The 27,106-nt window shown below is 33.2% G+C and overlaps 1 protein-coding gene across 5 annotated transcripts in view; it reads right to left on the reverse strand.

Annotated features, from left to right (window-relative positions):
* LOC114331514 (uncharacterized) overlaps positions 1-27,106 on the reverse strand; it is a 741,127-nt gene that overhangs the window by 537,794 nt on the left and 176,227 nt on the right. The window contains exon 1 of one of the 5 annotated variants that reach the window (XM_028281101.2): positions 26,104-26,203. The exons of the other annotated variants lie outside the window; for them this stretch is intronic. The gene's annotated coding sequence lies outside the window, so the exon portion shown is untranslated. Of the gene's footprint in view, positions 1-26,103; positions 26,204-27,106 lie in introns of those variants that run through there. 5 annotated transcript variants of the gene reach the window in all.

Below are 27,106 nucleotides of genomic sequence, written 5' to 3' on the forward strand. Positions count from 1 at the left end.
TTATTCAAATTGTTTATCCCAGACAGCATTTTTTTTGTAATAACGGTCAGAAGAAAATGAAGTTAGAACCATTCCACAGGTGTCAAATGAAAGAGCATGAGCTATATTTTCAACTTGGTTTAAAAAAAGTGAATAAAAAATGCATTTATTAGTAATAAATAATTATGCAAAAGTATCGTAAATCGTTCCTTATAAACTTTTTATTTTGTTACATAAGAAATTATACATATTTATTACAATTTTTTATCAATTATGATATAGATAACATTACTTGGAAGTTGTGCACTTAAAACAGGGTAAAAAAGTTAATTTTTTTGGAAAAAGTTATTCAAAAAGTTTATAAAGAAAAATTGACGATACTTTTGCATAATTATTTATTACTAATAAATGCATTTTTTATTCACTTTTTTAAACCATGTTGAAAATGTAGCTCATGCTCTTTCTTTTGGCACCTGTGGAATGGTTCTAAGGTAATTTTTTTCTGACTTATGTTATTGCAAAAAAATGCTCTCTGGGATAAATAATTTGAATAAAATTGAAACAATCGAATGAATCGCTTTGAAATTTTTATCACATATTAAGCACCAAAGATCCCTCATTTGACAAAAATTTCAAAGCTTTATACTAATTTTTACAACAGTTATTGAGAAAATTGTTTTTTTTGCAATTCTGACCTTTTGTCGCAATTAAATTAACAACAAATAAGTATATCAAACATTGTAATACGTCATTTCAAAGCTTTTTCCATAATCTCGAAGATATTTGTACTAAAAAATCAAGAGTTTCACTGTTTTCCGTTGATTAGAAAAAAATGGGAAAATGCAATTTTTTGACAGTTAATTGTTTATAAATAAAAATGGCCGCCAGATCCTACGCAGGAAATAGTTATAATTTGTTCCTATAGGTATTACCTGTCGAAAAAACGTTTCAGTACCCTGGCTGCTGAAGTGTCACGAACAGGGTATATTTTTGTCTTATTACCCTGGCCTACATTGGCAAAATTAACCGGCCACATTGTTTTTCTTTTAATTTGCAGAAAATGTCAATCTTGGACGACATTTTATGAAAGGTACGGTGAAAATCAAAATGTTCTATCAAAATTATACCGCACAAATCATGCACAATGGGAAACTCACAGAACCAATCAACATAGACAGTGGAGTCAGACAAAGGTGTATTTTATCTCCAACCATATTTTTGATCTTAATCGACTGGGTCATGAAGAAAGCAGCGAAAAATAAAACTGGAATTAGATGGAGTGCTTTCGGTCAGCTTGAAGATCTAGACCAGCGATACTCAACCTTTTTCTTTCCTGGGCCACATAGTAGCTATTGCCACAGTTTGCGGGCCGCAATCAAGATGAAGAAGTAGTATACAGGGTGTTTCATTGGGAAGCGAAAATACTTGAATGGTGAATAGAATAGAGGTAAATGAGGCGGCTCTAGACATACTAAATTTATTGCTCCACTGAGTTTATAACCGAGTTACAAGGTGATTTATCGATTTTGCCCATTTCTTTCTGGGCACAACTTTTAGAACCACCTTGTATATTTTGGTACACATATGTCACATTTAGAATCCAAACCACCCAACTACTAATCACAAGAAAAATCCAGGTCCAGATTAATCAAAATTATAAATCCATTGTGACCTTGAAACAACATCCTGTGTATTGAAATTTTCAAAACCCGTTTGCATATTTGAAAAGAGCTTCAATGGAGCTTCCATTTTTTGCGCAGACAATTCAATGATTTTAATTTTGAAATTATGTCGAAATTTTTAAGAACTCGAACTTTCAAAACAAAAATTTCGATATAATTTCAAAATTAATGTCATTAAATTATCTGCGCAAAAAATAGAAGCGAGCAATTAAACTTAGTATCTTTTCAAATGTGCAGACGAATTTTGAAAATTTTATTATACAGGGTGTTGTTTCACAATTATTTGAATTTTTTTTTGTTAATCCGGACCTGAACTTTACTTGTGATTAATAAATGGGTCGTTGCAATGTAGTAAATAGATAATGATTAATTTTAAAATGAGTATTTGTTCATTAACTTTAATAATTTATTAACAGTTAATAATACCCTGCTTTTTAGTCAGAGTTCCTACAGATTTTAATATAATTTAAAATTAAAGTCATTAAATTGTCTACCTCACGCCCAAACACGCCTCAAACACATGGGCACACTATCAAATAATTTGAAAAACCCGAGAAATTTGACAGATAATATGATCACAGGGCCCTTTAGTTAGCCTTCGGGCTGCATAAAAAACGCGTGAGGGCCGCAGGTTGAGTATCACTGATCTAGACTTTGCGGATGATATATGGCTGGTGTCCGAAAAAAGACAACATACGCAGAAAAAAAAAACAGAAAAGGTGACAAAAGAAGCAAGAAAAATAGGATTAGAAATTAACACAACAAAAAACCAAACTTATGAAGATAAAAATACGGAAACAGAAATGGGGATATTCATTGAAGGAGGAGACGTAGAAATGTACAGAAGTTTTGCTATCAGGGAAGCATAATTGACGTTAGAGGTGGAACAGAAGAAGAAATTAATGGAAGGATAACTAAAGCCCAGAATACCTTGTATATGCTAAAGAAAACATGGGAGTCCAATATACAGGGTAGCGAGAAATTACATGGAAACACGGTAATTTCTCGGAAACCGCTTGAACGATTGTTATATATTTTGGTGGGTAAGGGTATTCTAATACGGCTGATTTTATAGTGGTAATTACACTGTCGTCAAATCTTGCGTTTTTCTGGAAATCTAATGCACTTTCTTTTTTTAAATGGAACATCCTGTATATTTTTGGCGTTTTGAAGTCCTTAAGAAATACTGACTGTTTTTCATGTCATGTTCCCTATACCTAAATGCCATAATTTCGGAGTAATTGCTACATTTATTAAAAAAAATTAACAAATTATACAAATTTATTTTTTTGTACCGGGTAGATATTATTTTAGGTTCTTTGGGTCATTTTGAACAAAAAAGGTCTTTTGTAATTTTCCTCAAAAGTTAATCGTTTCCGAGTTATAAACAATTTAAAACTGAAAAAAATCGAAAAATGAGGATTTTCTGGGTTCAAAAACACAAGTAAAAAATATTATTTTTGAAACTATGAAATGCCTAAATTCAAGTTCAAACCTTATTTTATCAGACGCCGATAAGTGATTTGGCCTTATTTCATTCTAAAACATTATTTTTTAGTTGTTAATGCAGCCCGAAAGCTCGTTCTCTCAAATGAGCTTTATTAAAAATTAAAAAAAAACAATGTTTTAGAATAAAATATGCCAAAAATTCTTATAGGGATCTGATAGAATAAGGTTTGAGCTTGAATTTAGGTACTTCGTAATTGATGATTTTTACTTGTATTTTTGAACCTTAAAAATCGTAATTTTTCAATTTTTTTCAGTTTTAAATTGTTTATAACTCGGAAACGATTAACTTCTGAGGAAAATTACAAAAGACCTTTTTTGTTCCCAATGATCCAAAGAACCTAAAATAATGTCTACCTGAGCCGAAAAAATAGATTTTTATAAATTGCTAATTTTTGTTTTTTTTTTAATAAATGTAGCAATAACTCCGAAATTATGGCATTTAGGTATAGGGAATATAACGAAAAATAATCAGTATTTCTTGAGCACTTCAAAACGCGAAAAATATATAGGGTGTTCCGTTTAAAATAAGAAAGTTCATTAGATTTCCAGAAAAACGAAAGACTTGACAACAATGTAATTACCACTATAATATCAGCCGCATTAGCTCACCCCTACCCACCAAAATTTATAAAAATCGTTCGAGCGGTATCCGAGAAATCACCGTGTTTCCATACTTTCTCGCTACCCTGTATTAACAACCAAAACCAAAATTAGAATATTTAATACAAATGTAAAGAGCATTTAGCTATATACAGCAGAAAGATGTAAATTAGAGAAAAAGATTAAACAAAATAAACATATTACAAAAACATATTACAAATAAACATTTGTAAATAGATACCTCAGACGAATATTAAAAATATATTGGGAAGAACTTGGGAGAAAACTAATCAAGAGCTGATAGCCAAAACGATAAATAGACGCAAATGGAAGTTTATTGGACACACATTAAGGAAAAATGAAGATGACATAACCAATCAAACCCTGGATTATCAACCAACTAGAAAAAGAAAATAAGGCAGACCAATGACTTCCTGGAAAAGAAATATTACCAGAGAGTTAGAAGACAACGGTTTAGATGGAAAGAGGTGAAGGCCCTGGCCAGAAACAGAGATGAATGGAGGGGACTGTAGAGGCCCTATGTTCCAAATGGAACCAAGAGGAGTAAAGTTAAAGTACGATAAAAACTACCTTTGAGGAAAGCAAAATAATAAAATTATTGAAAAAAATCCTTTATCAAGGGATGCTTAGCAAAAATCCAATGTTTAAAAATCTTCGAAGAAAATTCAAACAAACAAAATTTCATCTAATTAAAAAAATTATGAGTATATGAGTGTTGCCGCCTCTGACCCTTAGGACTTCTTGCAGCCGGTTCGGCAATCCATTCATGATATCGTGGATATTCGATTGGGGAATGCTGTGCCATTCCTCTTGAGCCGTCTTGAGCTTTCCGAAAGATGTAGGGGCTGGTACTCTTGCTCTTACCAGTTTTTTTAAGTTGCCTCAAATGTGTTCAATTGGGTTAAGATCGGGACTACTTGCCGGCCATGGTAATACTTGAATCCTGAGCTCATTAATAAGTTACTAATGGGTGAACCTAGCATAAGTAACACTACATTAGATAGGGCAAGGAGTTGGGGAATCTACATTGTAAAACGTGGCGTACTCTCCTCTATAGTACGCATACTATGGCATGTTGGACGAGTCATAGAGTCTGTAATCAACACCCCGGGGTATGTGCAAGAACAAAGTGTATCCATACTCATACGATCATCAATGTGTTCACATTTTTTTTGGATAGGTACATGTAATGTACCTATATTAGATAATTACCTATATTATATTATCTAATAATTAAATCATTGAACGGAGTTTTTGTGGAGTACCGAGATAGGGAAACAAAGAAAAATGAGAATATACAACACCATGATTAAGAGCACATTGGTATACGGATCCGAAACATGGAGAATAAAGGAACACCAAAAAAGAAAAATAGAAGCTACTGAGATGGACGACCAAAGAAGAGCAAGTAGAACATCGAGATTGGACCGGGTTAGAAGTGAGGAAGTAAAGCGAAGAATGAATTTACAGGAAATGGTTGTAGAATGCATTGAGAAGAAAAAATTAACGTGGTACGGACATGTTCAGAGAATGGGGAGGAAAGACTGCCAAAGGAAATTATGAAATGGATACCTACAGAAAAAAGGAAAAGAGGAAGGCCAAGAACGACATGGATACAAGGAGTAAGACGATCAATGAGTGTACAAGGATTAGAAGATGAAAACTGCAATGATAGAAGATATTGGCAACAAGGCATCGGACAACGTCGGAGGAAGTTTTGAACCCGAATTGATATATATATATATATATATATATATATATATATATATATATATATCGGTGTGCTCAAAGCACTTGATTAGATAATTAACTAATTAATTAAATTTAATTTTAATGATGCACTTATGATTTAATCACACTATTTAATGCTCTAATCTCAGGGTTTTATATTCTCGTGCTTCAATATCTCCTTTGCTTTACATATGATAAATAAGGTCAAAGATTAACGGAATAAAACACATATATGGTACAAAAGCATCTATTGAAATAAATTCACCCTCAAAATATCCTCTAAAAATAATATTTCCTATTCTGATTATTGAAATAACCCTACCACTATCTAAAGTACTTATTGAAATTTGCGTTATGAATAATTCTACAAAAAAAATAAAACTGTCTCTCGGATGATGAGTTGTCCAAATTCTTGTCTCTGGTCGCCTACAATTTACTCTTAGCAGCCCCCTATGTAGTCAGCAATCTCGCAACAAATTATTGCAAGCCTATTGTCATTAATGACCCCCTACAGATGCACGTATCTTTCAAAAAACAATGCTAGCCTTTTCTCCTCTCGATAAACTGAATCTATTTCTCGTTCCGGCATGCAACGGTGACTCTTGGAATATAAGTAGAACAATATAACTTACAATGCTTTACGTGATGAGCTTCCGTCAGGACACTTATTTCAACAAACTCACAACTATTCACTTATCTGCCTTACTACTTCAGGAGACTCTTAGAGATCACCACTAGTCGACTTAACGATCATTTAACAACTGACTCTTCTTCCACCCTCTAACATTTCGCTAAACTCCCATTCTTCATACCTAGCCCCTCCTTTTTCCTTCTTCACCAATCCGAGTTCCTCAATTTTATCCCCATATACCTTTCAGATAACAAACACCAATTTTCCCTACCATTAGAAATTTCCTAAAACTAATTACATGCCAATCGGTTTTTTTTTTCCTTTCTTAATATCTAAACAAAGATTACATTCATTTAAATTTCTAAATACAATTGTTCCCTCGCCGCAAAAGTCCATTTGGGAAACCCGGTCTCATTGTCCAAACACATAACCACTTTCTTATCATACTAACTGTACAAAGAAAATACTTAATCCCTATTTAAATTTTGTTTACCTACGGCCATCCAAAGATAATTGACTTTCATTTCTTCGAAATGAATTTTGGTATATTTTTATTATATGTTTTAACTTTTCTAAAATATTAAGATCGAAACCATATTAATTCAAATTTTACATATCTTAACAACTCCCCGCCATTTGATTTGCCGAAAAAATTCTGTTATTTATTTAAATGACACAAGTTTTTTTAGGATCAAATTATTCCATTATGTTACCAAACTCTACTCATGATACTTATAAATGTCGTGAATGTTAAAAATACCCCGTATCTTGCCTGTCTCTATATGCGCTAATTCATAACTATTTACCCCATTTTCCGTATTGACCCTATATGGACCTTCAAATACCGGCATCAATTTAGCACAAATACCATTTTGTAAATTGGACACCCTCAGTGCCCTCACTAAAACTTTATCCCCTTTCTGGAATGTAACCGGCCTTCTTCTTCGGGTCCTCTCTTGCCTTTGGAGATATTTCTCTCCACTTCGTCTCAATCTTCGTTGAACCACCTCGATTACTTCTTCGTATTGTCTGGGGGCGGTGTCTTCCCACGGTCTCGTAGGCATTGTTCCTTTCATTACATATAAAGGCGTCTCCTTGGTAACCGTATTTGGTGCACAGTTCAAATACGTCTCTATTTCAAACACTTTTCTGTCCCAATGTCGATGATGTTCTTCCGCAGCAATTCTTAGAAATTTTGTGACTTCTTGTATAAAACGCTCTGATGGGTTGCTCTGTGGATGTCGGATGCTTACAAATTTTGTATTTATGCCTCTCTCTCTTAATTCCCCTTTAAAACGGTCATTCCTAAAGTATGTCGCATTGTCCAACAAAATATTGTCTGGTCTTCCCACTGTTTCGATAAAATCGTCTATCTTCCGAAGTATTTCAGCTCCTTTCGTGGTTCTACATGGGTACAGTTTTAAATACTTTGAGAAAACATCCACCATAACTAATATGTGTTTATTCCTCTGTGTTGTTGTTATTAAATCGCTCAACATATCAATGGCGACAATATCCAGTTTCTTCCGAGCTATGACGTTTTTTGTGATGTTTTCGTTTTTGAAATTCTTACTTTTACACTTTTGGCATGTCTCGCAATTTCGAGTCATCTCTTTGGCTATTGTATAGTCCTGTCGACAAATGTAGTTCTCCCTGAACATAAGCCACACCTTCCTGCTTCCAATGTGTCCGTTGTCACAGTGTAATTTTGCTAAAACTTCTTTTGCCATCTGTTCCGTGATTACATATAGTTCTTTACCATCGACCCTCTTAAAATATAAGTTATCTTCTTGTTCGGCCCTTTGCTTTTCTCTTTCATCCAGTTGTTCCTGATTTTCCCTGATCTGAGCCAAAGAAAATAAGCCTGCTTCTTCTCTCATTATGTTCATGCCAACGTGGAGAGTTTTGTGGTCCTCTTTGCGGAATTTTTCATCTCTCGTCAACGCATCAGCCAAGATATTGTCAGTTCCTTTGATATATTTAAATTCAAAATCATACTCTTGAAGTAAAAGAATGCCCCTATGAATTCTATTATTTACCAGCCTATTTTTCATTATATGTACCAAAGCTGCATGGTCTGTTTCAACGGTGAATTTTGCCCCTAGTAGGTAAAACCGTAATTTATTTACACAAAATAACACACTGGCGAACTCTAATTCAGTAACGCTGTACTTTCTCTCATATGTTTTGGTTACACGGGAGACAAAACAGATTGGCACCTCTACATCGTCTTGGATCTGTGATAACACCCCTGCGAATTTTGTTATGGAAGCATCGGTCCGGAGAATGAAAGGTTGATCATATCTTGGGTGGTGTACTCTTACAGCTGTGGAGAAAGCTCCTTTTAAATTTTTGAAAGCCATTTCTTGTTCCGTTCCCCATTTCCACCTAACATTTTTCTTAAGTAATGCTATCAACGGTATTTCTTTTGTGCTGATGTCTGGTATTAGTTTTTTGAAATAGTTTACCATTCCCAAAAATCCCCGCAATGTTTTTAAATTGGTTGGCCTAGCGTAGTTATTTATAATTTCGATTCTATCTTCTGCAAGACTAATCCCTTTTGTGTCTAATTTGAATCCTAAATACAGTATTTCCTTTTGGAAAAACTGACACTTTTGAATATTTAATTTCAATCCCGCTTGATCCAGTTCTTCTAGCACAGTGTGAATATGTCGTAGATGGCTTGTTATATCTGGTGAGAAAATTAATAAATCATCTATGTAATGTACAACAAATTCTTCATGCCTATTTAAGATTGTGTTCAATGCGCGAACCAAAGCAGCGCATGCACTCTGTAGGCCAAATGGTACCACCCTAAATCGGTATACCACTCCGTCGATCGAAAAAGCGGTATAATTTCGACATTTCTCTGCCAAAGGTATTAACCAAAAACTATGTTTCAAATCGATTTTGGAAAAAATGTGTGACCCTGTGATTCGTCCAAATATGGCTTCGATGTTCAAAGGCGCTTCGTATTGCGCGATTGTGTGTGAATTAATGTTTCTTGCATCTAAACATAATCGCAAATCACCACTCGATTTTTTAACGCATACTATCGGGTTGATATATGGAGAGTCACATCTTTCTATCACCTTGTCTTCGATCATTTTTTCAATTTCCTGTCCGACGCTTTGCCTGTATTTATACGGGATTGGATATGTCTTGGATTTAAAATTTTCTAAGTTTTTAACTTTAAAAGAATGTTCATAATTTTTAGCCACTCGGCTTTCTTCATTAATCAAATCTCCATAATTTTCTAGAATCTTCTCTACTTCCTTTTCCATGTTTTCTCCACATTTTAATTTTCTTTCATCCTCATTTTGTTCGCATGTGTTCACTGTCCATAATATTTCTTCATAAAATTCTGGATTCTCGTCCATTATTGCCATTTCTTCTCTGTCCTCATCCTTTATTTCTTCTTCTGTTTTTTTTTATCTTCAATTTCCATTTGGTATCCCGAGCACCATGTTTCTACTGCTTTCATTTCTCTTATGAGAACTTCCTTTTCTTCCTGCTTCCTTTCTGTTTTATCGTCGATTGCTGACAATTCTTCCGTATCTTCGATTTCCTGTCTTTCTCTTGTATCCACCGTGTTTTCCTTCTTTCTTTTTGAACTCTTCTTCTTTTTCTTCCTTCTTTTTTTTTCTGGTTGATTTTTTTCTTGTACTTTCGGTTTTTCCTCTACAGTCATATTGATTTCTTTATGTTTTTCCTGTTCATTTATCTTTTCAACAATTATTTTCCTCTCTATTTCCGTTTCTTCTTCTATGTTGTCTGGTTCTGCTCTGATTTCCAGTTTATTCTCCGAAAAATTTATGGTGATATGTTTTTCACTCAATTCATCAATTCCCGCTATCATATCATGGTTTAAATCTTCGATCACCACACATTGCATAATATAGTATTTGTCTCCCACTCTGATCCGCACTCCCAAACCTTCATTTACTGTCGTCAATTTTTTGTTGTTTGCACCCACTAAAGCAACCCTAGGAATTTTATACACAAATCTGTCCAAATTTAATTCTTTTACTAGTTTCTTATTGATTAACGATATCTCCGATCCAGAATCAATCAAAATTTTAATCGCTTTATGTTTTATAAATGCATCTAAGAATATTAAATTTGAATTAGAACTTTGTCTTTCATTTCCCGCCAACTGTATAAACTCTCTCGGATGACAAAATATACCGGAGAGTTGTTTATGTTTGTTCAGTGGATGCTTTATTGAAAATCCTGTCTGGATTCATTGCATACATCTTCTTCCTCGTTTTCTATTGTTACATGATTCATCTCCCTTCTATTTTGTCGTTGGAAATTCTGATTGTTTCTACCGTCCCTTTGTTCGTTCGTATTCCTAGTCGGAGGATTTTGTGCATCTCTGTTTCTGTTGTGATTTTCATATGTTCTATTTTTTGCGTGATTCCTGTTATCATAATTTTGTTGTCTATTGTAATTTTGGTATTCTCTCGGCCTATCTTCGTTTGTTGATTGGGCATGTCGGTTTCTCTGGTCATAATTTGATTGATACCTTCTTGCCGGTCCATTATATTGTTCATGTTGTCTTCTGTTTCGCATTTCTCTTCTTTTTGCTTCCCTTACTTGAAGGAATTGGCACAAACTATCAATATCTTGATAGTTTCTCAAAATCACGTGGTCCTCCAGCGTTTCTTCGAAATGTCTGCTTATCATTTCTACCAGTTGTTCGGTAGAGTATTTGTAGTCTAGATATTTGGAATTGTTATATATCTGCAAAGCATATCTTTCTTCCGATATTCCCATTTTCTCGTGATATCTTCCATTCTGTAGCTCTTGGTTGATTTCCCTCTGTTTAACTTTCCCCCAGAAATAGTTGAGAAATTTATTTTCGAAATCTGTCCAATTTTCAAACTCATCTTCTTTACTTTCATACCATAACGCTGCTCCTTCTTTCAGATGGTTTCTAATTGTTTCTTTGCAGTCGTCAAAATATCTAATATGTTGCAATTTGGTTTTCAAATTTTTAACAAATGGTACTGGGTGTGTTTTTCTAATATCCCCTCCAAATTGTATTTTCGCGTCGCTTGTACCAAGGATAATCATTTCCCTTCTTTCTCCACAATTCTGTTGATTCTTGAGTTCCGCAATTTGTTTTTCGTTTTGCTTAAATTTTTCTTCTATTTCTCGCCTGTCTTCTTGTATTGCATTTTCAAATTTGCTTTCTAACTGTTCTAATTCCATCTTCTGCACAGTCTTAATATCCTTCATTTTAGTTTCTATTTCTTCTCGTTGCATCTTCAGTTTCCTTTCTGTTTCTTCTCTAACTTTTTCTAAACAGGCTTTCACTTCATTTTCATATTTTTCCAAACGCTTTTCCAATTTGCCATCATTCTCTTCCAATTTCTGTTCTATTCTCTGTGATATTTCTCTTTGTGTTTCTTCCATTTTTTGTTGTGTTATTTCCATGGCTCGTTTTGCTTCCTGTTGATTTTTCTCTATTTTTTGTTGTGTTTCTTCCATGGCTCGTTTTGATTCCTGTTGATTTTCTTGCATTGTCCTTTTTGTTTCCTGTTGATTTCTATCCATTTGTTGTGATTGGAGTTGCATCAGTTGCAATAGTTTCTCTATTCCTGTTAATTCCTGTTCTTTTCTCTCCATAATCGTTGTATCTCCTTCATTACCCAATCCTTCTTCAACAATTTTTTCCTCTTCTCTGTTATTCTCTCTGCTTTCTTGCATTTTGCTTTGCCTCCTTGTGGTCGACATGTTGTTTCTTTTTGTTACTGTTTTCTTTGTCCCCGCCAAATGTGAAATTTTACAACACTCTATAAGTTGCAGAACACGACAAATATTTCTCCCCAAATTTAATAAATTTTCGCCACAAATATCAAATATGCAATCAGTAAATTTCAAAATAAATATCAAATGTACGATTGGTAAAAATATTAAATAATTCAATAGCAGTAAATATCAACTACCTACGATCAATCCATAAATCAAAAATATTTTTACACCTGGAAAAATTGTCAAATTATCTCTGGATCACCTGTAGTTATTCCTTATCTCTTTCCCTACCATCAAATGCAAAGCTGTGATATTTTTTAAGCCACCACGTTCTGGGCTCCAGTTAATGTGATATTCAAAGATCGGTGTGCTCAATGCACTTGATTAGATAATTAACTAATTAATTAAATTTAATTTTAATGATGCACTTATGATTTAATCACACTATTTAATGCTCTAATCTCAGGGTTTTATATTCTCGTGCTTCAATATCTCCTTTGCTTTACATATGATAAATAAGGTCAAAGATTAACGGAATAAAACACATATATGGTACAAAAGCATCTATTGAAATAAATTCACCCTCAAAATATCCTCTAAAAATAATATTTCCTATTCTGATTATTGAAATAACCCTACCACTATCTAAAGTACTTATTGAAATTTGCGTTATGAATAATTCTACAAAAAAAATAAAACTGTCTCTCGGATGATGAGTTGTCCAAATTCTTGTCTCTGGTCGCCTACAATTTACTCTTAGCAGCCCCCTATGTAGTCAGCAATCTCGCAACAAATTATTGCAAGCCTATTGTCATTAATGACCCCCTACAGATGCACGTATCTTTCAAAAAACAATGCTAGCCTTTTCTCCTCTCGATAAACTGAATCTATTTCTCGTTCCGGCATGCAACGGTGACTCTTGGAATATAAGTAGAACAATATAACTTACAATGCTTTACGTGATGAGCTTCCGTCAGGACACTTATTTCAACAAACTCACAACTATTCACTTATCTGCCTTACTACTTCAGGAGACTCTTAGAGATCACCACTAGTCGACTTAACGATCATTTAACAACTGACTCTTCTTCCACCCTCTAACATTTCGCTAAACTCCCATTCTTCATACCTAGCCCCTCCTTTTTCCTTCTTCACCAATCCGAGTTCCTCAATTTTATCCCCATCTACCTTTCAGATAACAAACACCAATTTTCCCTACCATTAGAAATTTCCTAAAACTAATTACATGCCAATCGGTTTTTTTTTTCCTTTCTTAATATCTAAACAAAGATTACATTCATTTAAATTTCTAAATACAATTGTTCCCTCGCCGCAAAAGTCCATTTGGGAAACCCGGTCTCATTGTCCAAACACATAACCACTTTCTTATCATACTAACTGTACAAAGAAAATACTTAATCCCTATTTAAATTTTGTTTACCTACGGCCATCCAAAGATAATTGACTTTCATTTCTTCGAAATGAATTTTGGTATATTTTTATTATATGTTTTAACTTTTCTAAAATATTAAGATCGAAACCATATTAATTCAAATTTTACATATCTTAACAATATATATATATATATATATATATATATATATATATATATATATATATATATATATATATATATATATATATATTGTTATATTTCTATTTGATATGAAAATTAAATTTTGATAATTATAAACAGAGTTCAATTTAATATAAAATATTTTCAATTTTCTCAACCACGGGCATATAAATTTAGAACAACCTGTATACAACAAATTGTTATATTTAATTTTAAGAAGTGATTAGAATAAGCGTACGAAACTCGGAACAATGTGCTTAGATAAACAAAGTGAATGACGCGTACCATTATCGTTCTTCTCGGAAGGTCGATCATTAGCCTATGCTAAATAAAACTCAGTGAAATAGATGATAGTTCATTATCGTTTTTCGCGGAAGGTTTCGATCATTAGCCTATGCTAAATAAGACTCATTTGAAAGAGAGAATAGGTCATTAAAATTTGTAAATAGTTAGAAAGTATTTTAGAATGGGAATTAAATATTTTCTTTTGAAATCCATTAAGCATATTTAGAAAGATTAAAAATTGGTTTTGAGGAATATTACGAATGAGAGTTGGTGGTGGAAGATTGATTTGTGAATCTGGAAGGGATATTTAGAAAGTAGGGGAATGGATGACAAAGTGAGATCAGAATGTTTTGAGCTGTCGAGAAGTGAAGTCGAGTAGTAGACGGTAGTGTTCGAGGAGTGAGATAGCCGGTGTAGTTCCGTGAGTGTGGAGTATCTATCGTGGAACGAGAAGTAGGCCAGGTCGAGAGTAAAAGAACCTCCTTGAGCCCAGAGTGTCCCGGTAGCTGATAGCAGTTTCGAAAAAGGTAGAACACAGCATCACGACAAAAGCAGGAACGAGAGCTATTCGAGCTAGTTTTTCAAAGGAGAACATCACTGGAAGCCAGGACGAGGTTTGATCGCAGCCAAGGATAGCAGGAAAGGGTTTTGTGTGAGGACATTTTCAGTTCACCAGGAAAAGGTCAGTCTCATTTGTTTGGACATGAATGTATGGGTTTTTCGTATTAAATTCCACATAAAAAATTGAATAACATAATCAATAATATCAGAAAAGCTTCATCAAACTTAAATAGAGTTGTTCCTAATAACTCCTAATAGTTAAATGTTAATAAAAACTTTCAATTGAAAACCAAAAGGAAATAAGATTCCCATTTGTAAATGTTATGTTTAAGAATAATAAGAAATAGCAAATATTAAGCATTGATTGCCTTTTAAATAAAATAAAAAATATTTTGATTATAATTGTAACCCATATGTGTATTTTTTTTACTTTTTTCTTTTCTATCCCGATTAGGAACCATTAAGAAATATTTAGAAGCCACGGAAGTGAGTAATTAATTTATAATTCGCCCTGAGATTGAAAACATATTGATATGTGATCTGGTTAATTAATTGGATTAGTATTAATACATTGATTAAATTAAGGAACATATAAGAATATTATCTCATATCAATAATCAAGATCACATCAACTGTCGTCCAACGTGGAAAGCATTGTAAAGTATTTCTAGTGGCAAATTTGAAGGATAGAAAGAGTAAAGCCGGTATTTGAAAATTTATATGCCTGTGGTAAAAAGTGAGATACTTACATTTGATAACATAAAATTTTAGATCTCTTTAGGTACAAATTTTACATAACTGATTTAATATTTTATTTTTACGATATTTACATTTGATATATTTATTGACAATTTATAATATTTGGGTAAAAAAAAAAGTCGTATTGGTAACATACTAGTAAAATTTCATATTTGGCGGGGATAATACTTCTTGAAAACAAATGTCTGTGACAAGAAGCCAAAGCAAGGATAACAAAAAACAAAAAGAACATTCAGACCAAGAAGATATTTTAGACACGACAATCATGGCATCAGAACAGCAAGAATTATCAGGAATAGATAAACTATTACAACTGATGCAACTCCAGTCACAAAAACTGGATGACAATCAAAGAGAAACAAAACAAGCAATGGATGAAGCAAAAAGGACGATGGATGAAAATCAACGTGAAACGAAACAAGCCATGGAAGAAACATCAAAGAAAATGGATAAAGTGGATCAAAAAATGGATGAAACACAGCAAAAAATGGATGACAATCAAAAAGAAACAAAACAAGCAATAGAAGAGAACAATAAGAAAATAGAGGAACGCATAGAAAAGTATGAAAAGGAAATAAAAGGATGTTTGACAACAATGAAAAACGAGATAGAACAGCAAGAAATGAAAATTAAAGATCACATGCAAGAACAAGAAATAAAAATGAAGGAGTTAACGAATTGCCAGAAAAAAGAAATGGAAAGTTTGGAAAACAAGTTGGAAAATGCTATTCAAGTAGACAGAGAAGAAGTGGAAAAAAGAATCACAGAAATAGAAAAACAAGTCACGGAAAACAGGACGCAACAGAATGTCGGAGAAAGAAGAGAAATGGTTATACATAGCACAGATGACGTGAAGATAAGGTTTGGCGGGGATGTAAGAAGATTACACCCAGTGCCGTTCATAAATAGCCTGAAAAAGAAAATACAGCACATCGGAAATTTCGATACAGCAAAAGAAACTATCAGAAACCATCTCAAATATGAAGCAAGCCTATGGTTCGATAGTAAAGAAGAAGAATTCGGCAATTGGCAACAATTTGAACAAAAATTTTTGAATTATTTCTGGGGAAAGGTCCAACAATTGGAAATTAACAAGGAATTGCAAAATGGGAAATACAATGATAGGATGGGTGTATCAGAAAGGACATATGCTTTGCAAATTTACAATAATGCAAAACATTTACAATATAATTACTCATCGGAACAATTAGTCGAACTGATTGCAAGACATTTCGAGGAAACGCTGGAAGACCATATCACATTGCAAAATTACAAAGACATAGATAGTTTATGCCAATTCCTACAAATAAGAGAATCACGTCTAAGAGAAAGAAAATCAAGAAGGTCGCGAGAAGATTACAGGCCCCGAGAAACACAAGATTACCGAGATAGAAATCAAAATAGGAGGGACTATACAAGACGAGATTTTAATCCCAGAAGGGAAAACGAAAATAGAGACAACGGAAGAGGAAATTATGAACAAAGAAATAGGCAATGGAATGAGGACAGAAATCGAGAATACCAGAATAGAAACACCACACGCTCAAATCAAGAAAACAGAAATAATGGTAGACAAAATGAACAGGGATATCGAGAAAACCGAAACAGATCCGACAGACCAAGAGAAAATAGAAGAGAAGTAAATAATACCCAGACAGATGAATATGACGGAGAGAGACATTATGACGAAAATATAAACAACGATGAGCAACCGGCGTCTTTTCACGACGGCGCTCACTAAAAACCAAAAATCAAACAGGAATCTTTTGTCACCCCAAGGAGTTTATTAAATTGGCAGGAAACAACGAAAAGAAAAATGGAGTTAATTTAAAATTTGTGGATGGATTTATCAACGAGAAACCAATTAAAATTATGATAGACACTGGATCTGAAATAACATTGGTCAACAGAAAACTAATAGAAGAAGTTAACTTAACAAATTTAATTTATAAAATACCTAGGGTAAATTTAGTGGGCGCAAACAAACGGACATTGGCAACTATAAATGAAGGCATACGAGTAATGGTACGACTGGGCAAGAATATATATGCACTACAATGTGTAATAATGCCGAACATGTCACATGACATGATAGTAGGAGTGGACGAATTGGCAGAAAAACATGTAGTGATAGATTTTAAAAATAATACGATGAAACTAACAGAAGAAAAAGAAAAAGAACAGGACAAGGAACATGAGAAACAAAATACGGACGAATCAGGTAAAGAACAAACAGTGGAAATGAATTTGGCAGCGAAGCAAGGACAAAGAAGAAAAAGGAGAAAAGGTCAGAAAAAGATAAAAGAAAATGAAACCTGTGGCTCCTCAAAAGAAGAGTTGAGCCCAGAAGAAGAAAATTTGAGAGTATCAGAAACAAAGGAAACCTGGGATTCCTCAAAAGAAGAGACGGGCTCAGGAGAAGAAGAAATAAAGCTAAAAAATGAAAGTGAAAAGAATATGATTGAAACAGTGGTATTTGAAGAGGAGGTATATGCAAACGAGGATGCAGAATGCACGGTAAACATGTGTGAAGAATCTGAGAAAAAAGACAGAAAATTTATATGTGGAGAAGGGAAAGAAAAAGAATTGCGGTTGATGTTAAGAAACTACGAAAATTTGATCAATGAGGAAAACAGAGTGGCTAAAAAGTACGAACATTCATTTGAGGTGAAAAACTTGGGAAATTTTCGATCAAAGACTTACCCGATTCCATACAAGTATCGACAAGAGGTGAAAGAAGAAATAAATAAAATGTTGGAAGATCAAATCATCGAAAGATGTGATTCACCGTATGTTAACCCGATTGTGATAGTAAAGAAAAGCAGTGGAGAATTGAGATTATGTTTAGATACCAGGAATATCAACCAGCACACTGTATCACAATATGAATCACCTCTAAACATCGAGGCCATTTTTGGAAGAATCACCGGGTCACACATATTTTCGAAAATTGACTTAAAACACAGTTTTTGGTTGATACCGTTAGCTGAAAAGTGTAGAAACTACACCGCTTTTTCTATTGATGGTATTGTCTACCGGTTTAAGGTAGTGCCGTTTGGATTGCAGAGTGCTTGTGCTGCACTCGTCCGAGCTCTACATACCATTTTGAATCGCCACGAAGATTTCATAGTTCATTATATCGATGATTTATTAATTTTTTCACAAGATACTCAGAGTCATCTGAAACACATAGAAATAATTCTGGAAGAATTGGACACAGCGGATTGAAATTAAACATTGAAAAATGTCAATTTTTTCAAAAAGAAGTCATTTATTTGGGTTTTCAATTGGACACCAAAACAGTAAGATTATCCGAAGACAGAGTCAAGCTCATAGATGAATACCCAAGACCAAGGAATTTGAAAACATTGAGAGGTTTTCTTGGCACGATTAATTATTTTAAAAAACTGATTCCCGATTTGAGCCAAAAGGAAATCCCTCTGATAAAGTTGCTTAAAAAAGGAATAAAATGGAATTGGAAAGAAGAACAGGAGGAAGCTTTCGAAACATTAAAACGAGAATTCGCAAAAGGAACGAAAATATACCACCCCATTTACAATTTACCTTTTATACTCCGAACTGATGCGTCCATACAAAAATTTGCAGGAGTTCTGTCTCAAATACAACGACAAAAGCAGGAACGAGAGCTATTCGAGCTAGTTTTTCAAAGGAGAACATCACTGGAAGCCAGGACGAGGTATGATCGCAGCCAAGGATAGCAGGAAAGGGTTTTGTGTGAGGACATTTTCAGTTCACCAGGAAAAGGTCAGTCTCATTTGTTTGGACATGAATGTATGGGTTTTTCGTATTAAATTCCACATAAAAAATTGAATAACATAATCAATAATATCAGAAAAGCTTCATCAAACTTAAATAGAGTTGTTCCTAATAACTCCTAATAGTTAAATGTTAATAAAAACTTTCAATTGAAAACCAAAAGGAAATAAGATTCCCATTTGTAAATGTTATGTTTAAGAATAATAAGAAATAGCAAATATTAAGCATTGATTGCCTTTTAAATAAAATAAAAAATATTTTGATTATAATTGTAACCCATATGTGTATTTTTTTTACTTTTTTCTTTTCTATCCCGATTAGGAACCATTAAGAAATATTTAGAAGCCACGGAAGTAAGTAATTAATTTATAATTCGCCCTGAGATTGAAAACATATTGATATGTGATCTGGTTAATTAATTGGATTAGTATTAATACATTGATTAAATTAAGTAACATATAAGAATATTATCTCATATCAATAATCAAGATCACATCAATATATATATATATATATATATATATATATATATATATATATATATATACCCGGAAGCCTGGTGAGTTTAATTTTAATATTAATTCTTTTGTTGATATTGATTTTAGCTTAAAGTTTCATTGTATTAACCGCGGAAACCTTTCCGAACATATATATATATATATATATATATATATATATATATATATATATATATATATATATACGTGTAATGTAAGAAGCATGTACAAACAAGGGCAGATTCACAAAACCATAAAAAAATGAAGCGACTAAATATAAGTATCCTTGGAATAAGTAAAATGTGATGGCCAGGGCGAAGTAAATTTAAATCACATTGTATACTATTTAGTAGAATAAGAAAGGGTTGAATGCTCGAATATACGAAGTTTACAAATAAAAGGCAGATATCAAGCACAGGTATTAGAACATCTTCAGGGACATTTCGTCAAAATATAGGAATCTATCCAGCAGGAAAGTCGTAAGCATTCACATGTTATTAAACATTGTTATGAGCAATTCTCAGCTGAATTTACAACTAAGAGTCAAGTTCGTAAAATGTTATGTGTATCCTATGTTACTATATGGATGTGAAACCTGGATCATGAAGGTTAACATGGTGAACAAATTGGAAGCCTTCGAGATTTCATATCTTTGAATGCTCAAAATATCATGGGTTCAAACATAGAAGTCTTAAACAGAATAGGTCAAGGCGAAGGTGACTTAATGAAGATGATAAAAAAGAGAAAACTTGAATATCTGGTGCATATAATGAGAGGTAGCAGATACAGGATACTGCAGTTAATACTCAACGGAAAGATCGACAGCAAAAGAAGAATTGGTAGGAAGAAATATTCATGGCTCCGAAACCTTCGTCAACGGACTGGTTTATCACCAGATGAATTATTTACATGCCACGCAAGATCGAGAACGATATCGGCAAATTGTCATGGAAGCTACCCACGCCTAAAATTTTGGCACGGTACTTAAACTAATAAAAGACATTAAACACAAGGACAAAAAATGGTTTAAAATAATTATTCGGGAAGCTACATTATGGGCAATGGCTGGAGGCCGAATCTGATTCTATTCAAACCTTTAATCAGTACGTTTTGCCCAGAGACATGTTAACCGTAGACAAGGCATACTGAGCAAAAAAAGCGTAACGCGCGGGCAGTCGATCGGTGGTCTATCTATCTCTTTTTACTAAGAGATACCGCTCATATGACGGACAAAGATGGCATGACCACTCAAAATGAATATTAACCAATGGCGTCCTTGATATCGGCCTCGATGCACACCTCGATACACAGAGTGGCCCATAGCTAGCCTAATCTACAGGTTATTATATCTACGGTTTTACCAGTGTCTTACGGAGCGGAAACGTTGACCATGACCAAGGTTCATAGACAGGTTGCATGGTAACTTTCCACCAATCAGCGTCGAGAATCTAATGGCGGGAGTGACGTCACCCAGAATGCTGCATTCAAATTCATTCACTTCACTCATTGAAATGAACTCGGAAAATAGGAATGTTTTTAATGATTGAAAATATATGTATATTTAAAAAAATACGTTTGGATTTTTAATGACTATTTATTTAATATATATTCTTTAAAAAATGTGGTAGATACCTGTAGAGTTACAAAAATCATAGAATATAATTGCAATTAAATATATGCAGTAGAATAGCATTACTACTTAATTAAAGCAGAAGTAGATTGTTTCTTGTGTTTATATATGGGACTAAATCATTCAAATATCCTAGGTATATTAATAATGGGTTGAATACAATTTACTTTTTTAAATGATTTTGAGTAGGTATATAATCATTTTGAATTGGGGATAATGCATGTAGTACATTATTATAAATTCCTTCTAACGTGTAAACCATGGTGAAAAAGAGATTTAACTAAAGATTTATGTACCTATCAAAATTAGTAGTTTTTCCCTTAAGTTTAACATAAGAGCATCTGATTACGTTAGGTACTGGATTATAATATCTAAAACTATTAAAACATGATTCAATTCAATAGGTACCTGTGAAGTTTTACATTAACAGTAAATTATAAAAAAAATACAATTTCAGTGCAACAAAGGGAATTTTCCCTATTTTATATATTCATTTGCTTTATAATTGTTTATTCGAACGATCTTCAGATGACTGCAATATTAGGTTATAATTTTTTATGAAACAATTAGATACATATAATAGATCTATTATCTATAGACTTAATTAGATATATTGTTCAATAAGTCTAAGCAGATTGTAACGTACACAAATGATGTAAACTTGATGTGAAGAACCGCAAGAGATATTACAGAACTGTATGTGGAGCTTAAAGAAAATGCGAAAGAAATAGGGCTAGGCGTCAACGTATATAACACTTCTTGTAAAAGAGTTTTGGGTTTAAGTTATTATACTAAAAACACTTAATGATATCTATAGATACATTATATCTCAAGATATAAACACAAATTAAAACACTAACGATATTTAATAACAAAATATAGCCTCCAAACCACGTATCCTATTATGTTTACAAACAATTCGTAAAATTGATCGTCTGGGTGACGTCACGATGACAATATTTCATTTGTCAATGTCAAAGTTACCATACAACCTATGGTATAGGAACCTTGGACCATGACAAGGAAAACAATACAAAAGGTCCGTGTGGCTCAAAGGGCGATGGAGCGTGATATGATGGGCGTTTCACTCGGTGATAAGATTCCAAAGCACCAGCTACGACGAAGGTCAGGAGTAGTTGGTGCTATAGAGAGAATACCAACACTGAAGTGGAACTGGGCACGTCACGTTGCTCGAATGACAGATAAGAGATGGACAAAGCGAATATTGGAAAGGAGAGCAAGAAATGATGTCTACCAAAGCAGAGGTCGTCCACCAACACGTTGAACTGACGATATAACGCCGCCGCCTACGAAAAGTATAACTCCGAAAAATGCCGTTAAGAGTAGAACTTTCAATGAACGCCGCGAAAAACATTATTTTCAATTATATGATTGTGAAAATTATAATCCCTAATAAAGTGTTAGCGAAAAAATTCATTTTTTGAGGAGTATCAGTAAAAAACATCATTTCTTCTGTGTTCACTTATCAAAGAGTTATTATTTTCACTGGAAATGTATTAGGAATCACATTAATCATAGGTACCAGCGATAAAACGTTGCCATAGGAATTGGGTGCTGGAGGCACAAGATCGAAACATATGAAAAATTATGAAGGAGATCTATGTCCAGCTTTGGACAAGATTGAATGATGATGATCCAATATATTAATTTTTTGTTCTTTCATAACTTTTTACTATTTTCCACTTCAACACAGCGACGGTTTCTAAGTAAATTTTATTTATAAATATGGCACCATTGGAATATTTGTGTTATCGCGACATGTTTAGTTAAAAGGTAATTACATATTTTCGATACTAATTGAAAATCCAAATGAGGGTTTAGCTCATTTGTCGCTGTATATAATGTGTGTTTTAATTATACATTTAAGTATGTTTAGTTAAATTTTATGTTCAATCGTAAAATTATTCTATACTGCAGATAATAAAAAAATCACTTTCTATGCTTGAATATAGTTGTTTTCCTAACTAGTGCGGAAAGTCATACTTTTCCGCACGCGATTGCAGTCGAGTGCGGAAATAATATATTGTGTAACAAGTGCAGAAATGTACTAATTTCTCACGAGCTTGAAAAGTTGCAGTACTAGCGCAAGCGAGTGCCGCAATTCAAACGAGTGAGAAATTACCTTTCTGTACGTGTTACACACTATACTTTTTCTACAATCACATATTTTGCTAAAACTAAATATCACAATTTCTAATTGAAGATTTATTATAACAATAAATTATAAATTTTAAACTGTGTTTAATTAATACTAATCTATTTAAATTACTTATACCTAAACAAATTACACAGAAATCAGTTAAAAAATTAATGCACTACATTAATTTGTTTGAATTTAAACTATTTTAATATTACAAAACAATGTCACATTTGACGTTATATTTACTCAGTCACGGATCGTCACGGATTTACCTACTACTACTTCAAACCTACTTCATTCGGCGTATCTTGCTAAGGTTGCTAAATCCTTATTGGTTAATTGTTAATTTATAATTATAGAATATTTATTAAGAATAAAGTTGTAAAATAAAACAGTTGTAGCATCCATAATTTAATTTCTAATCGATAATTAAGTATAATAATTGTCTACAGGTTATATTTGTCTACACTTTAACAACAGATGTAAACAGAATATATAACGTTACTCAGAATGAGGTAGTCTACTGTGCAGAAAAGAACTTTCCGGCACAGAAACGTCACTTTTCTGCACAATAATGTCATATATCTTATACTGTGATAAAATAACTTTGTTAACATAAAACTGTGCAGAAAAGTGCGTTTTGAATAGTGGTTGTAGAAAAAGAGACTTAGGAGAACCGCAAGAGTTAGGAACAATATTTTTTCTACGAGCGTCTAAAAAATGACCAAATCAATTAATTGAATTAAAAAATAACGCTAATAAGTTATAATAATCCCGAATTAAAGTGGTGCCTAAATACCTGTTATGCCAATACAGGTTTTAATATTTTAAAGTCATAGCAACGATGTCAAACAAAGTAATTATTAAAATAAAAATGTATACCATTTTTATTCAGTTGCAATGCGAAGGCAAAACAATCTTACTTTTCAATTAGAATACGGAGTGCAGTCCAGTCCCTTTAATCGCGAGATTCGGCTCTTATTGGAGCCTCATCGGAAAGAACGTAGGCACTGTTCTCCATATTTTAACTGATTCGCATCGAGAGCTTTTCCCACCCATTGCAACCGAAGTGATGATAGTAGGTGGCTAGCGCCATCATATTGAAAAATATTAAAAACATTACTAAAAGATTTTTAAATTGAAAACTTATTGGTACACTTTCCTGGTGACACCTCCAAGACTTCTACAATTTGCAAGTCAAATGGATGCTGCAGTGAAGACGAGAGGGAAGGAATTCTACACTATGCAATTCACATCCCCCGTCTGCAGCTGATAAAGTTCCAACGGAAAAATTCACCTATAAGTTATAGTTAGTATATAGATACTCTACGGAGTAATACGACTATAAAATAAAAATGTATACCATTTTTATTCAGTTGCAATGCGAAGGCAAAACAATCTTACTTTTCAATTAGAAGACGGAGTGCAGTCCAGTCCCTTTAAGTAATTATTGTCAAAAAGCACGTCACACACTTTAAAATTTCCACGCATCTTTACTTACGAATTTTAAAATAATTCAGTGATTTAGGTGGCATTAAGTGACGAAGAAACCCCCATCTATTCTCGACGTTGTCAATAATCTTGATCTGTTACCGTAAAAATCAGCAAACAGGTACAAGAAAGAATACATTTTTATGAGTTGGTGTAATTTCGCTAACGGGGGCGACGATAGAGCCTCGTCTAATTAAAATATCAAAATTTACACTGTTCTAATATTAGTTGTTTGTACAGGGTGTCCAGAAACTCTACCGACAAACGAAGACAGGAGATACCTCAGATAATTCTAATACATTTTAACCCAATTCATCTAGTCCGAAAATGCTTCCGAAGGGAGCTAGAGCTCTTTGAAGATGGCGTCGTGTAATTAATTTTTCTTAAATACCTCGAGAACGCTTCCATTTAGAACAACGAAAATTGGTAAACATATTTATCTTCCAGAGATAAATCGATTCCATCTATTGAAAATTTATAGTACCGGTCATAGGCGTCCTCTTTGGGTAGGGCAACGGTTATTTTATCGCATAATTTTTATGTCTAACTTTAAAGCATTTTTGACACTGGATTATTAAATTGTGAGATATTCTGGTACTAAAAGGTGCTCTTGCTTTAAGCCAGTAGGACACACCGTTTTCTAGAAAAATCGATTTGAAAATTTTTCGTTTTTTAAATTCCCAAAAAAAATTTCAAAAAAACATTTAGAAAAACAAAAACTGGTACGTTTATTTATATTCCAGAGATGAATCGATCTCATTAATTGGAATTGATAAAGTCATTAAATTGATAAGTTGATAAAATACACCGTATTTTTTTTGTAAATTTTTTCCATTTTTTTTTCAAATTCAATAAACGAAAAATTTTCAAATAGATTTTTCTAGAAAACGATGTGTCCTACCGACTTAAATCAAGAGTACCTTTTGGTACTAGAATACCTCACAATTTACTAATCCAGTATCAAAAATGCTTAGAAGTTAAAGACAAAAAAGTTATGCGATAAAATAACCGTTGACCTACAGATAACGAATGCCTATGACCGGTACAAGAAATTTGCAATGGATGGAATCGATTTACAAGACGCCATCTTCAAAGAGCTCTAGTTCCCTTAGGCATTTTCGGACTAGATGAATTGGGGTAAAATGTTTTAAAATTATCTGAGGAATCTCCTGTCTTCGTCTGTCGGTAGAATTTCTGGACACCCTGTATATAGGCGTTAACGTCAAGTTATAGCAGCCTGCATATTGGGACTGAATGTTTTTTAACTCATAACGAGCTAAAAATTGTAAAAGATGGCTAGAATTAAGCATGGCATGTTAGAATTTTATTAAAAGTAGCTCGTAAGCAGCATCACATGTTTGAAATTACATCCTTGTAAATAAGGTTAGAAACGGTAATACTTACTCTATTTGGTATTGAATTTAAAGATTTTCTTAATGAAATATTTACTTACAATGTTTACCTTGGCCAGCTGACCGATTTATCGCTCTCCTACGATTTTAGCAAACACTGGTACTACGAGTATAACTGGTCTTATGACTCACTCCTGGAATATTAAATAGTACTGAGTAAACTTTTACCAATAAGTGATTCATAAAAGAATCAATACCTGGCGTTATCAGTACGTTCAACAAGATCATGTTTGTGTACTTGTTTTTACAGGGTGCACCTTGCTTAATCAGAAAGTACAAACAATAAAAATATATGGAAAATTCTTTAAGCCAGAATTTAAGTCAATTCTTTCAACACCGTCAATGGCGTCTGTCTGTAATTTATCTTTTTTGCCTTCTCAGTACAATTACATACGGGAGAAGGTCCTAATATGAGCCTTGTGGATAATATTTGCCCCCATCAAAAATTGGACATGGTCATCTTTGTACAGAGTGTGTCTAAATAAGTATAACAATTCACCAAATTTCATTAAAATCGACCAGATAGATTTGCAGAATAATTTTGCAATCTAATTTTTTTTTAAAAGTTCAAATTTTTTAGAAACTTTCTGAAGAAAAAGTAGACCACATAGAAATTGGCTAATTTTTTTGCGTATAAAGAGGTTCTCTACCTATCTAATACACTTTACAGAATTAAAATCGGATTATTTAAGTGGCCTCAGCACTGTTTTAAAGTTATAAACAACTTTTTGGCTTATAAACAAATACAGTGAGGACGTTTGAGTTGGCATAAATTCATTTTCTCGAGAATAGGCGTCTCTGAAGATAAATCCCGAAACAGGTTGATTTTTATTTTTAGATTCTAATTTTTTGGTATTTCTATCATACTAGTGACGTCATCCATCTGGGTGTGATGACGTAATCGATGCTTTTTTTAATGAGAATAGGTGCCATGTGATAGCTCCACCAAAAGACTATTAAATTTTGTATTTACTAATATTAACATTAACATAACTATTTATACAGGGTTTGAATTTAAAAAAATGTTTTCAATTCAATTAATTC

Source organism: Diabrotica virgifera, chromosome 9 (assembly GCF_917563875.1).
Source record: "Diabrotica virgifera virgifera chromosome 9, PGI_DIABVI_V3a".
Taxonomy (NCBI): Eukaryota; Metazoa; Arthropoda; class Insecta; order Coleoptera; family Chrysomelidae; genus Diabrotica; species Diabrotica virgifera.